Here is a 13847-nt window from a genome sequence, read left to right on the forward strand (position 1 = left end):
ATTTATAATGCTGATAGTGTAGTAGCCTTTTCTACAATATGGATTGTAAGGACATGTTTCTGCAATAGTGCAATAGCAAGATCACACCTGGAATAATGTGCTTAAGATTTGATGTTTGCACTCCAACTGTCTGTGGATATTTTACTTTGAGTACATTCACGACTGAGATCAATAGATATTTAGACTCGAATGGTATGAAGGCTTATGAGGATAGGGCAGGGAAGTGGTGTTTACATCAATGATGGGCGGCACGGTGATTCAGTGGTTAGCACTGCTGCTTCACAGTGCCAGAGACCCAGATTCAATTCCCAGCTCGGGCAACTGTCCGTGTGGAGTTTGCACATTCTCCCCGTGTCTGCGTGGGTTTCCTCCAGGTGCTCCGGTTTCCTCCCAAAGTCCAAAGATGTGCAGGTTAGATGAATTGGCCATTCTAACTTGCCCGTAGTGTTAGGCGCATTAGTCAGGGATGAAAGTAGTGGAATAGGTCTGGTTGGGTTGCTCTTCGGAGGTTTGGTGTGGACTAGTTAGGCCGAAGGGCCTGTTTCCACACTGTAGGGAATCTAATCTAATCTAATCTAATCAGCTATGATCATACTGAATGGGGGAAGTAGACATGAGGAGCTGTATGGTCTATTCCCTTTAGTATTGCATATGTGCCTACGCTGTGAAATATGCTAATTTTCACATTGATTTCACTGCTATCTGTAGGAGATCAGTGGTTGAAGGTCAGTAGTAATGTAGTAGCTTTCCTATGTCCAGGACATAAACAATTGAAAATTTAAAATAACTTGTGAAAAAAAGGCTTATGATGCAATGAGCTGAGACTGGCAACCTTCAGGCACATGAATTGAATGGCCAACAGATTTTGTTCAACATTCCTTTAACTCCTTTCACACAATTATTTTAATTACTGTAACAATCTTGATCCACAAATACAAAACACAAACACCCAAGTTCACAGAAAATTATTCTAATCAAAAACCTTCATCTGATTCACTTACCTCTAACCTGATTTACAATTTTTACTGTATGGTAACTATTAATCATTCTCGAGATCCACAGTATTGTTTGCGAATTCCTCAAAACCAAAATTAACATACATGCATATTTCCAAAATGTTTGTTCACAATCTTGAATAACAGTGTTGAAAGCAATATCTGTTGTCGTTCCCGGTAGCTCACTTAAAGGAGGCAATTGCACTTTCTCATTTACATAACACATTGAAAGTGACTTTTTATTCCAATCTTTTTGGACCACATACCTCAGACTTACTGCCAATATCATATTCCATGACTGGTATTTCTGATTATTATCACAGATGAACGTTTCCTTAAAGTGTCTTGGTTTCTATTTGTAGATCTGGTTCTTCTTGCATTTTGGCATTATCCACTGCTTCAGCCTCTACAACTTTCCTTTCTCTCACTGTTGCCACACTCAAGATTGTGTGGCTAAATTCAGCTCAAACTCCATTGATAAATTGGTTGATGACACCACAATTGGTCATCGATTCAGGAAGGAGAGAAGAGGACACACCCCTGTCTGTATCAATGGTGCTGAGGTGGAGGTGGTTCAACAGGTTCCTCGGAGTAAGTATCACCAATTTATCGTGACCCTTACACATCAATGCTACACTTAAGAAAGCACACCAGTATCTCTACTTCTTTGAAGACTCAGGAAATTCAGCATGTCCACAATAAATTTACCAATTTTTATAGAAAGCGTTATATCGGATGCATCACAGTTTGGTATGGCAAATGCTCTGCCCAAGACCGTAAGAAATTGCAGAGAATTGTGAACGCAGCCCAGTCCACCATGAAAACCAGCCTTCCTTCCATTGACTCCATCTACACTTCCTGCTGTCTTGGGAAAGCAGCCAACATAGACCGTCCCACCACATTCCATCGGGCAGAAGATACAAAAGTTTGAAAATACATATCAACAGATTTAAGAACATGTTCTTCCCTGCTATTATCAGACTTATGAATGTGTTAGAGTTGGTCTTTCTCTGTACCTTCCCTGTAGCTATATAACACTATATTCTGCATTCTGTTCTATAACCCTGATGTACTTACATAAGGTATGATTTGTCTGGTTAATACGCAAATTGATACTTTTCCCTGTATCTCGGTACAAGTGACAATAATAAATCAAATCAAATCAACCTTTTGCCTGTTTTGCTCTAGCCTCTTCATCCTCGCAGGCTCTGCATACACAATGTGTTGCTTTCACTTGCTAAGCAATGGCGTACAATATCTTCTCAACATACCTTACAATCTGAACAAAAAACAAATGAAGTGTGAAAGGAAATCAGCGATTTATGATGTGATTTCACTGAATTCTTTCTTGGAAAGCATGGCTCAGGCGAGTTAAAGCAGATCAGATTTATAGTGTCAGTAGGACATCTTGGAAGCAGAGAGGCAGGACTGTGGGATCCCCTGATAAAAGACCACAGCTCCCCCCATGCAGGTGATGACAAGCCCTCTAGAATATGCCTAAAGTCTCACCCCATCAAGTGAAGTTGCGGTTGACCCAAGCGTCAGAAGAGTGTGCCCAAACAGCAGCTTGATAACAGAGCAACACAACATTTACCTTTTATATATAAAGATTGCTTGCAGAAGTTTATTCACTGTTCAAAGCACCAGCGATTTTAAAACTTGGAGCATTGGAATATCCTCAGGATGTGATACAGTAGTATGCTACAGAAAACTGGAATCCCTTTCCCCAAAAGGTTGTGGAACAACTGGAGACAGGATTGACAGAATTCTGCTAGGTAAGGGTATCAAAGGACAGCAATCAAAGGCAGGAAAATGGAGTTCACATATAGGTCTGCTGAGAGCTAATTACTTCCTTTCAGATTTTTTCTATAATTGTGGATAAATGCAAGCTATTTCTATCATGTTTACTTAACAATATCATGCCAATGTCTAAAAGGAACAGGTCTGAAAGCAGACAAAATAAAATAAGGGTGCGTCGTCACTTTTTCAGAATCAAATACTGAAACAAATTAATCATATGTTACTAAATACTTGCAATAATTTTGTTTTTCTTAATTCAATTATGGAGGCAAATATTTATCTATCCAATAACATCACTAATATTTAGTCATTATGACATTGCTATTAGCGGCAATTTAGTGTGCACAAATTAGCAGCTACAGTTTCTAACTACAATACATCAAACAGTCATACACTAATCATGAAGCACTTTAGGAGACCTTGAGATTGTGGAAGATACAATAAAAATGCAAGTTATTTCTTTCTTGAAAATTCACATTCATGTATATTGATGAATTGCTGAGATAAAATAAGGTGAGAGAGAATCAAGATATTGGCATAGACCCAGTAGGAGTGAATGGTGAGCTGCTGTGCTGTATACTCTATGTTACAGCTGTTCCCATTTCCAATAGGGAAGACAGAAACTTGGGGGGCAGAGTTTGAATGTGTAACAAGACTATATGGTTTGGCTTCACATTAGCAGGGGCATATTTTCAGCTCACTATCCGAGTGTGAAGTTCCCGTAACGTATCCGTATTTGAAACATGAAGATGGTATATTTACTGTGGGAGCAAGCAGTCTGAAGCACCAGCTTCATGGCTGTAGAAAGCAATTTTAAAATTCACCCCATGGTCACTGGCTACACATCCAATATCATATTTATTTTTTGCTCTTCTCTTGTCTCACCCAACTTATTTTTCCCCTTCCAGCTGAAGCAGCACTTTAACTGCAGTTCCCAAAATCTAGTCTATTCATTCGCTGCTCACAATGTGGTATTTTCTACATTGGGAAAACAAAGCATTGACTGGGTGACCACTTCACAGAATGTTCTGCCTGCAGAAAAGACCCTGAGCTTCCAGTTTCCTTCCAACTTTAACACACCATCCTATTCCATGGCCAACATCTCTGTCTCAGGCCTGCTGTAGTGCTCCAGCGAAGCTCAGTGCAAGCTGGAAGAACAGCACCTCCTTTTCCGTGTGGGGACCCTGCAGACCTCTAGACTCAATATCAAGTTCAATAATTTTAGGACCTGAACTCTCCAATGTCCTAGCTCCCTACCCCACACACCAGGCCTTGTTATCACAGTCTGCCATTACACACTATCTCTTTTCTGAGCTGAAATGTCACCTTTTTTTTTATAAAATCTTAAGGTATCTCAGGTCTGCATCTTGAAAGAAGTTCTGGGATTTATATTTTAATCAATCGAAACCTGCATCCCCATCTAAGTGATTAAAGACTTAACAGCAATCCAGGTTTGTTCAATACATCACATCACTTCGATGACACTTTGATCTTTTACTATAATTTCTTGCCCTATGATCCTGTCACACTAGCTACCTGATGAAGGAGCAGCGTTCCAAAAGCTTGTACATCCAAATAAATTTGTTGGACTATAACCTGGTAGGCAGAGATGGGTACTGCAGATGCTGGAGATTAAAGTCAAGATTAGAGTGGTGCTGGAAAAGCACAGCAGGTCAGGCAGCATCGTAGAAGTAGGAAAATTGACATTTCGGGCTAAAGCCCTTGATCAGGACTATAACCTAGTGTTGTGTGATTTTTAACTTTGTCCACCCCAGTTCAACACCAGCACCTCCACAGCAACACAATCTATTAAGCCACCAACTAAGTTAGCCACCAACAATCTCCATTAACAGCTATTCACCTTCCTAGCCAGATCATTATCAACTCTTTTGTCTATCCAATTGTTCTTCTCTCTCTTTGGGCTCTATCCTCACCTATCATTTACTCCCTCGCCCTTACTCCCTAGCCCCTACCCCCTACCCCCACCCTATCTTCTGCATATAAACCAACATTTTCCTAGTTACCATCAGTTCTGAGAAGGGGTCACTGGATCTGAAACATTAACTCTGATTTCTTTTCACAGATGCTGCCAGACCTGCTGAATTTTTCCAGCAACTTCTGTTTTTGTTATTTTCCACTGTGCATTTTCCCAAACAAGATATACTTTTCCATTTCCAGAGTTCTTGTACTCCTGATTCAGTCATGATGGGAAGGGGAGAGGTTTGGGGTTTGTGTGTTATTACAGAGGAGCATCACCAACAAAGTTTTTAATTCCTTTTGGAAGTGTTTCAAACATAAGATGCAACGTGGATGGGAACCTGCTGCGCAGATGATAATTCCGGCCCTGAACTCACGCAATAGCACTTCCAACATTTCAGAACTGACAGACTGAACTACGTACCGTACATCTTTTGACTTTTTCTTATTTTTCATGTTCCACTTGCTACTTCTAAAATTTATATCTTCAAAAAAATATATAAATGGCAACTCATTGAACGTGGACTATTTGGTAACCTACAGCACTCACTATCTAAGACTATTCAGTAATATATTTACACAAAGACTCAAAATGTTGTAAGAGACATTAGAGACCTAAAAGCAAACAAAATAATGAATAGTGGCCATCCTACTCTACAAAACAGAGTTCACAGTGTTAAACTATCCCTTAACATCCTGGAAACATTCTTTTTCAGAGTCATATAATCATGGAGTCATACAGCATGGAAACAACTAGTCCACACTGACTGTGTTCCCAAACTAAGCTAGTCCCACCTGCCTGGGTTTGGCCCATATCCCTCCAAACCTTTCCCATTCATGTGTTTATGCACATGTCTTTTAAACATTGTAATTGTAGCTGCATCCACCACTTCCTCTGGCAGTTCATTCCATACTATAACCAGTCTCAGTGGTTGTCCCCATGTCCTTTTTAAATTTTCCTCCTCTCACCTTAAAAATGTGCCCCTTAGTTTTGAACTGCCCCACCTTAGGGAAAAGACCTATGCTATTCACCTTATCTATGCCACTCATGATTTTATAAACTCCTATAAGGTCACGTCTCAATCTCCCAGGGTTTAAAAGGGATGCAGTTCCCCAAAATCTTGGCTACAACTTGAAAACAATCTCTGGAGAAAGGTTATGAACAGGCATTTGTGTCATTTCTCCAGGGTTCTGATGATCATGGACTAACATTATAGACAGGGTTCGGAATCCCAATGGAAATTCTAGGCAATTTCCTCACTCAGGAGAAAGTGAGGACTGCAGATGCTGGAGATCAGAGCTTAAAAATGTGTTGCTGGAAAAGCGCAGTAGCTCCTGCTGTGCAATTTCTTCACTCACTCAAGTTTTTATTTATTGACTCGTGGGATGTGGTGTTCTTGGCTGGGCCAGCATTTCTTGCCCCTTGCTAATTGCCCTTGAGAGACTCTGGAATGCCAATTTTATGGAGAGAAATATGTAATTTGTTTTTAAACAAGTACACTTTAGCTCTCCGCTGGGGCTGGGTGTAATTCCCCACATTTGCTAATTCTAATACACATACAGAAACAGATACACCACAACAATCATACTCCTTTGCTAAAATTACAGAATAAAGAGAAAAGAACTCTGGGCTAGCGAAGGAACGCTCTCGAGGAACAAGATTTGCCAACATATTTCAGACCACTTCACATAATTAATTTTTGTTAGTGGTACTCCTCCAATATTGGTATCCTGCAGACCCCCAATTTTCATCATTCTGTACTGGCAATTGAGCATTCAGATATTTAGACCCTAAGTCTCTTCTCTTTCCCACTTCCTGTGACAAAGCTTTTGATTACTTACCCTAATATCCTTTCATATGGCAGAATACTTAAACATTGTTTAATAATGCTCCTGTGTTGGGCCCTAGGTGATCAGTATGTAACCATGTTTCCAGATGACTTAAAATTGATGAAAAGGCATGTAGTGAGAATGACAGAAAGAGTCTGCAAAGGGATACAGAGACTGGACGAAGACTAGGCAGATGGAACAGAATGTGGAAAATGTGAAGTTATGCACTTTGGCAGGAAGAAAAGAGCTGAATAATGAATGGCCTGGACAGAGTGGATGTTGGGAAGATGTTTCCATTGGTAGGAGAGACCAAAAGCTGAGGGCACAGCCTTAGTGTGGAGGGAAGACCTTTTATAACAGAAATAAGGAGAAACCTCTTCAGACAGAGAGTGATGAATCTGGAATTCACTGCCACAGAAGGCTGTGGAGGCCAGGTCATTGAATGTATTTAAGATGGAGATAGATAGGTTCTTGACTGTAAAGGGGATCAAGGGTTAAGGGGAGAAAGTGGGAGAATGGGGTTGAGAAACTTAACAGCCATGATTGAATGGCAGAGCAGACTCGAACGGCTGAATTTATGCTCCTATGTTTATGTCTTATGGTTTTATAGTTCATCAGTTCATAAGATAATTTGGCAAAATTAGGCCTTTCAGCCCATCGAGCCTGCTCCACCATTCGATCATGGCTGATAAGCTCTTCACTCCCATTTTCCTGTTTTTTTTCCATATCCCTTCAACACATTACCAATTAAAACTATCTAACTCCTCCTTAAATTTACTCTATCCCAGCATCCACTTTGGGGTAGCGAATTCCACGGATTCACAATGCTTTGGGAGAAGTAGTTTCTCCTCAACTCTGTTTTAAATTTGTTACCCCTTATCCTAAGTTAATTATCTCTCATCCTAGAATGCCCCACAATAGGAAGCATCTGCTCCATGACTATTTTATCCATACCTTTTATCATATCCCCTCATTGTTCTAAATTCCAGAGAGTATAGGGCTAAACTATTCAATCTTCTACGAGAAAGTGAGGACTGCAGATGCTGGAGATCAGAGCTGAAAATGTGTTGTTGGAAAAGTGCAGCAGGTCATGCCCGAAAGTCATGCCCGAAACGTCGATTCTCCTGCTCCTTGGATGCTGCCTGACCTGCTGCGCTTTTCCAGCAACACATTTTCAGCTCTAAACTAGTCAATCTCTCGTTTAAGGTGAGAGGGATCTGAGGGGCATGTTTTTTATACAAAGGGTGGTGCATGTATGGAATGAGCTGCTAGAGGAGGTGGTGGATGCTGGTACAATGACAGCATTTAAAAGGCATCCAGATGGATAAATGAATAGGAAGGGTTTGGAGGGATAAGTGCCAACTGTTCAATACAACAAACCTCTCATCTCTGGGATAAATCTAGTGAACCTCCTCTGAAATGCCTCCGATGCCACTATATCTTTCCTCAAATAAGAGGACCAAAATCAGGAAAGACTGCAGGAAACAATAGCACAAAAGGATTTGGGAGTCCTCATGCATTGATCACAAAAATCTAGCATCCAAGTTCAATGGTCAAGAGAGATGCCAAATAGAATGTTCGACTTTAAATCAAAGGCGATGGAGCATGAAAGTAAGGTGGCTTTGCTAAAACAATATAAATCTGAAATAATGTAAACAGTGTTGGGCCCCTTATCTAAGGAAAGTTAATCTGCTAATGGAGGCAATCCAGAGATGGTTTAACAGGCTGAGACCGGGTATGGTGGAAATAATTTACGAGAAGAGATTGAGTAGATGCGTCTGTACCAATTGGAACTTGGAAGAATAAAAAGTGTCCTTATTGAAACATAAAAGATTCTTAGAGAATTGACAAGATGCATGTGAAGAGGTTGTTTCTCCTTGTGGCAAAGCATAGGACAAGATGGCACAATCTCAGAATAAGGGGTTGCACATTTAAGACAGAGATGAGGAGGAACTTCTTAGATTATCAAGATCAATGAAGACGTGAGGGAGGTTATCTCACACCACAATGGGACCTTGATCAGATGAGCCAATGGGCTGAGGAATGGCAGATGGAGTTTAATTTAGATAAATATGAGGTATTGCATTTCGGTAAGGCAAATTGGGGCACGGCTTTTACAATTAATGGTAGGGTCCTGGGGCATGTTGCCAAACAATGAGACCTTGAGGTGCAGGTTCATAGTTCCTTGAAAGTGGAGTTGCAGGTAGACAGAATAGTGAAGAAGCCATTTGGTAAGCTTGCCTTTATTGGTCAATGCATTGACCAATAAAGGTCAATGTTTGAAGGTCATGTTGAAGGTCATGTTGCGGCTGTACAAGACATTAGTGAAGCCACTTTTGAAATACTGCATATAATTCTGGTCGCCCTTCTATAGAAAGGATGTTGTTAAACTTGATAGAGTGCAGAAAAAATCTACAAGGATGTTGCCAGTTCTGGAGGGTTTGAGCTATAAGGAGAGGCCAAATAGGCTGGGACTTTTTTCCCCTGTAGTGTTGCAAGGCTGAGGGCTGATCTTATAGAGGTTTATAAAAATATGAGGCCACAAATAGAGTGATTGCCCAAGGTCTTTTCCTGAGGGTGGGGGAGTCCAAAGCTAAAGGGTACCAAACGGGTAACTAGGGAGAGAATAGGGCCGCACAAAGATCAGCAAAGCGGCCTGTGTGTTGAGCCGCAAGAGATGGGGGAGATACTAAACGAGTATTTTTCATCAGTATTTACTGTGGAAAAGGATATGGAAGATACAAATGTTGGGATATAGATGGTGACATCTTGAAAAAGAAGAGGAAGTGCTGGATGTCTTAAAACGCATAAATGTGGGTAAATCCCCAGGACGTGATCAGATGTACCCTAGAACTCTGTGGGAGGCTAGGAAAGTGATTGCTGTGCCTATTACTGAGATATTTGTATCATCAATAGTCACAGGTGAGGTACCTGAAGACTGGAGGTTGGCTAACGTGGTGCCACTGTTTAAGAAAGGTGGTAAGGACAAGCCAGTGAACTATAGACTGGTGAGCCTGACATCGGTGGTGGGCAAGTTGTTGGAGGGAATCCTGAGGGACAGGATGTACATGTATTTGGAAAGGCAAGGACTGATTAGGGATAGTCAACGTGGCTTTATGCGAGGTTTCACAAACTGGATTGAGTTTTTTGAAGAGGTAACAAAGAGGATTGATGAGGGCAGAGCTGTAAGTTTGTTGATGACACCAAAATTGGAGGTGTAGTGGACAGCGAAGAAAGTTACCTCAGATTACAACGGGATCTTGATCAGATGGGCCAAGGGGCTGAGAAGTGGCAGATCGAGTTTAATTTAGATAAATGTGAGGTATTGCATTTTGGGAAAGCAAATTAGAGCAGGACTTATATTGTTAATGGCAAGGTCCTAGGGAGTGTTGCTGAACAAAGAGACCTTGGAGTGCAGGTTCATAGCTCCTTGAAAGTGGAGTCGCAGGTAGATAGGATAGTGAAGAAGGTGTTTGGTATGCTTTCCTTTATTGGTCAGAGTATTGAGTACAGGAGTTGGGAGGTCATGTTGCGGCTGTACAGGACATTGGTTAGGACACTGTTGGAATATTGCATGCAATTTTGGTCTCCTTCCTATCGGAAAGATGATGTGAAACCTGAAAGGGTTCAGAAAAGATTTACAAGGACGTTGCCAGGGTTGGAGAATTTGAGCTATACGGAGAGGCCAAACAGGTTGGGGCTGTTATCCCTGGAGCATCGTGGCTGAGGGGGTGAATTTATAGAAGTTTATAAAATCATGAGGGGCATGGATAGGATAAATAAACAAAGTCTTTTCCCTGGTTTGGGGGAGTCCAGAACTAGAGTGCATAGGTTTAGGGTGAGAGGGGAAAGATATAAAAGGGACCTAAGGGGTAACGTTTTCACACAGAAGGTGCTACTTGTATAGAATGAGCTGCCAGAGGGAGTGGTGGGGGCTAGTACGATTGCAACATTTAAAAGGCATTTGGATGAGTATATGAATATGAAGGGTTTGGAGGGATAGGGGCCGGGTGCTGGCAGGTGGGACTAGTTTGGGTTGGGATATCTGGTTGGAATGGATGAGTTGGACCGAAGGGTCTGTTTCCGTGCTGTACATCTCTATGACTCTGGAGGACATAGGTTTAGGGTGAGAGGGAAAAGATTTGAAAGGGACCTGAGGGACATCTTTTTCACGCAAAGGGTGGTGTCTGTATGAATGAGCTGCCAAAAGAGGTGGTGGAGGCAGGTACAATGACAGCAGTTAAAAGGCATTCAGATGTGTATATGAATAGGAAGGGTTTGGAGGGATACGTGCCAAATGCTGGCAAATGGGAATCGATATCTGATCAGCATGGACAAGTTGGACTGAAGGGTCTGTTTCCGCTCTGTACATTTCTATAATTCTATCAGCCAAGATCTCATTGAATGGCAGAGCACACCCAATGGGCTTGAATGGTCTACATCTACTCCTATGGGCAGCGAAATCGACGTTTCGGGCAAAAGCCTTTCATCAGGAATCAGTAACAGCCTTGGATGCTGCCTGAACTGCTGTGCTCTTCCAGCACCACTGATCCAGAATCTGGTTTCCAGTATCTGCAGTCATTGTTTTTACCTACGTCCAGTCCTATGTCTAATGGTCTCGGGATGGTTTACAACCTCTGATGTTGTTAGTGAGCGTTATTATATAAGGAATAATTCAGCTGGTCACCATCAGGTTTCATGTTATCAGCAGGCAGCATTGTTACTGAGTATTGCATTAAGTGGCTGACACATTTAAGTGCTCATTGCTAACCCAGTTTATTGCCCAGAAGATCCTATTCACCTCTTAAGCAGTAAAATAGAATTCAAATTTAGACTAGGTCAGAGGCCAAAGAAATGGAGGGGAGTCGTGGGAGAAAAAAATATCCAGGAGTTTGCAGAGCCACCTGCATCCATCAATCCTCTCGCTGAGATTCTATTTCAAGTGCTTTATAAAAAGAGATACATTGCTTAATGAGTCAGCAAGCATTACTAGTTAAATAATTGGTTTGTGACACCAAGTTGCGAACAGCTGTTAAAACCTTGACTTCTAAACAGTGCTGGTTTTATTGATGTGGGATGGCAGTTTTTCTTCATATAGCATGCAGATGGGCTGTAAACGTGATTTCACTCTGGCTGGATACAGGCGAGGGAGACTGTAGAGTGAATTCATGCAAAAGCAATGTCCCAAGTTAATGAGTCTCCAGTGACTCACAGATTACAATCTTTGTGCTGACAACAGGAGCTGGCTGAGTCGTGAAGCACGCAATTTATTTGATGCTGGTAGTTAATTAAGTGATAGACAGTTTTTAAGAAAAATAAAAATCTCAAGGGCATCTTCATCATGGCACATTAATTATAATGCAGTCACTGTGTTAATTGGGATAATAAATTGAGCCATTTTCAAGTTTGTTTAGTACAAGAAAGAACAGATGGTTTAACTCTTGAGGGTTGTATACCTTCATTGGAATGTGGGTTCTCTCAGGTTGAATAGCCCTGACTGAGCCTAGTTAGGAAATTTTCTTTGATCTTATGTTGGGTCGCAGTTCTGCAGCCCTGGAAAACCCCGCTGTGTTTAGGTCCAAGTGGCTTTTTATTAGATTTAGATCAGATTAGATTACTTACAGTGTGGAAACAGGCCCTTTGGCCCAACAAGTCCACACCGACCCTCCGAAAAGCAACCCACCCAGACCCATTCCCCTACATTTACCCCTTCACCTAACACTACAGGCAATTTAGCATGGCCAATTCACCTAACCTGCACATCTTTGGACTGTGGGAGGAAACCGAAGCACCCAGAGGAAACCCACGCAGACACGGGGAGAATGTGCAAATTCCACACAGACAGTTGCCTGAGGCGGGAATTGAAACCGGGTCTCTGGTGCTGTGAGGCAGCAGTGCTAACCACTGAGCCACTGTGCCACCCCTGGCTCAGCCCAGAAAGTGTGTGTTAGCAGCCTATTTTAGTTTTCAAGAGCTCCCCCTTCTTGAATGCTGTTCGAACTGTCTTCTGTAGCCCAGTGCCAGATCTGTGGACAGCATTCCTGCAAGTCTGCTGACAAGTTACAAAACACAAATGTGGACAGCATAAATCTAGTGATCTTAGAAAATTGATTCAAAGAAGTAAATTTGTATGGACCTGGATCTCTCAATAGTGGGCAATAAATCGCTTCCGACTCGCATTTAGTTCTGTTTTCCAGACAAAGGTGGCAGTCGATTTGCAGACAGTTAGATGCCATATATCATAAGAAGCTAAACGCCCCGGATAATTCATTTATTTGGGCAGAGAGGGGGTGAAAATGGGAAGTTTTGATAGTGACGTAAATGTTGACAGTGCACTGGGTGAACTCACTAACTCTTTTTGAGTGATGCTGTAGACCTATGCCATCAACACCTCATCTAAAAGACAAGCTCAAGCAGTCAACATGTCTCCAGCAGGAATCACTAATTCTCCTTCACCCAGTCCAGAGTGTGAAAGAGCTTGCATTTATGTTACACCTTTTATGACCTAATCAGAATGTTCAAAAATACTTGACAACCAGCAAAATACAGGCACTACAGTAACAGAGAAAGAGAAGAGTTGGCACAGGATCAGTTCTGCAACCCCTCTGACAGCCTGAAAACAAGAGGCACGGCCAGAATAGGAAACAAATCAATGATTGTTGGGTTCTTCCCTCTGAGATACTTTTATTAGATTACTTTACTTTTTTTTAGATTACTTCCTTACAGAGTGGAATCAGGCCCTTCAGCTCAACAAGTCCACACTGACCCGCCGAAGCGTAACCCACCCAGACCCATTCCCCTACATTTACCCCTTCACCTAACACCATGAGCAATTTAGCCAGGCCAATTCATCTAACCTGCACATTTTTGGGAGGAAACCGAAGCACCCGGAGGAAACCCACGCAGGCACGGGGAGAATGTGCAAACTCCATACAGAGAGTCGCCTGAGGAGGGAATTGAACCCGGGTCTCTGGCGCTGTGAGGCAGCAGTGCTAACCACTGGATTATTAGTGGTTGAAGGAGGAGTGATTCCACAGTCAAGGCCCATTTGTCTTCATCTCTTGATGACAGATTCTATGTGAAAGATTAGTCACTAATGCTTATACAGACTGTGAAATAACAGGAGATGGCTTGCTAAAGCACTTATTGCCTCACCCCACTCATATCGACAAACACACATGCACACACACACACCCCCCAGCCCCGGACTGTCTGGAATATATGTAAGGTTATATCCTGCTCAAT

General features: G+C 41.9%; 1 protein-coding gene and 1 long non-coding RNA gene across 4 annotated transcripts in view; one reads left to right on the forward strand and one right to left on the reverse strand.

The window, feature by feature from the left end:
• Window positions 1-13847, forward strand: part of LOC148151355 (uncharacterized) — a 562305-nt gene that overhangs the window by 491978 nt on the left and 56480 nt on the right. For 2 of the 3 annotated variants that reach the window (XR_015754634.1, XR_015754636.1), the window contains one exon: window positions 1358-2142. The exons of the other annotated variant lie outside the window; for it this stretch is intronic. This is a non-coding gene — a long non-coding RNA (uncharacterized LOC148151355). Of the gene's footprint in view, window positions 1-1357; window positions 2143-13847 lie in introns of those variants that run through there. 3 annotated transcript variants of the gene reach the window in all.
• The window catches only part of acoxl (acyl-CoA oxidase like), a 397595-nt gene that overhangs the window by 9793 nt on the left and 373955 nt on the right, over window positions 1-13847 (reverse strand). The gene's annotated exons all lie outside the window — the stretch shown is intronic.

The sequence above is a fragment of the Chiloscyllium plagiosum genome, unplaced genomic scaffold (genome assembly GCF_037043375.1).
Source record: "Chiloscyllium plagiosum isolate Xiang-an unplaced genomic scaffold, Cpla_swu_hap1 HiC_scaffold_3, whole genome shotgun sequence".
In the NCBI taxonomy this organism is placed as follows: Eukaryota; Metazoa; Chordata; class Chondrichthyes; order Orectolobiformes; family Hemiscylliidae; genus Chiloscyllium; species Chiloscyllium plagiosum.